At 63.1% G+C, this 718-nt stretch overlaps 1 protein-coding gene across 2 annotated transcripts in view; it reads right to left on the bottom strand.

Moving 5' to 3' along the window:
- TDP1 (tyrosyl-DNA phosphodiesterase 1) overlaps nucleotides 1-718 on the bottom strand; it is a 61,013-nt gene that overhangs the window by 49,748 nt on the left and 10,547 nt on the right. Inside the window, exon 1 of one of the 2 annotated variants that reach the window (XM_006754723.2) lies at nucleotides 616-711. The exons of the other annotated variant lie outside the window; for it this stretch is intronic. The gene's annotated coding sequence lies outside the window, so the exon portion shown is untranslated. Of the gene's footprint in view, nucleotides 1-615; nucleotides 712-718 lie in introns of those variants that run through there. 2 annotated transcript variants of the gene reach the window in all.

Genomic DNA, 718 nt, shown 5'->3' on the forward strand with positions numbered 1-718 from the left:
GAGCAAGGCGTGTTCAAGACACCGGATTTTATTCTAAGAACAAAGGGGCGCCACTGGGAGGGTTTTAATAAGCAGGGGAGCTCCTTGGTCCAACTGACCCCTTAAAAAGTACTCCGTTCCTTGCAAGTCTGGGTGGGGAATGGTTTGGAGGGAGACGGAAGTCGAAGTGAAGGGGCAGCCGCATGGGCTCGGGATGCAGACTGATGCAGGCGGTGGGGATGGAGCGAGGGGATTCGAGGTACGTTTGGGAAGTAATGACAGCTGCTGACTTTTCTGCGCGCTTACCTCGGGCCAGGCACAGTCCGCAGCGCCTCACCAGGGACTAACTCATTTCCCTCTCACACGTCTACGCCGAGTACCACGACGGGTCCCACTTGTGGAGAAACCGAGCCCAGGGTTACGTGCCTGGCGTCGGGGGAACGCGCGCGCCACGTGCCCAGCTGTCACCCCTAACAGCCGAGACCACCCACGCACTCCGTGGAGCGGGGGGACAAGAACCAGCTGGTGGGGGGCTCCTCACGGCCCCTCTCCCGCAGGACTCGGGTCGCAGCGCCTGCCGCTCGCGCCCAAGTGGTACAGTTACTGGAGGAAGTCGAGGCCCTGCAGGGGCCCTACCTCGTGTCTTTACAGGATGCTCCGCTTCCAGCCCCGCCGCGCACTCACGTCTTCCCGGAATCCGAGTGGCCCGCGCACCGCGACCCGGCCGGACGGAGCAGGG

This window comes from Myotis davidii, unplaced genomic scaffold (genome assembly GCF_000327345.1).
Source record: "Myotis davidii unplaced genomic scaffold, ASM32734v1 scaffold732, whole genome shotgun sequence".
Taxonomy (NCBI): domain Eukaryota; kingdom Metazoa; phylum Chordata; class Mammalia; order Chiroptera; family Vespertilionidae; genus Myotis; species Myotis davidii.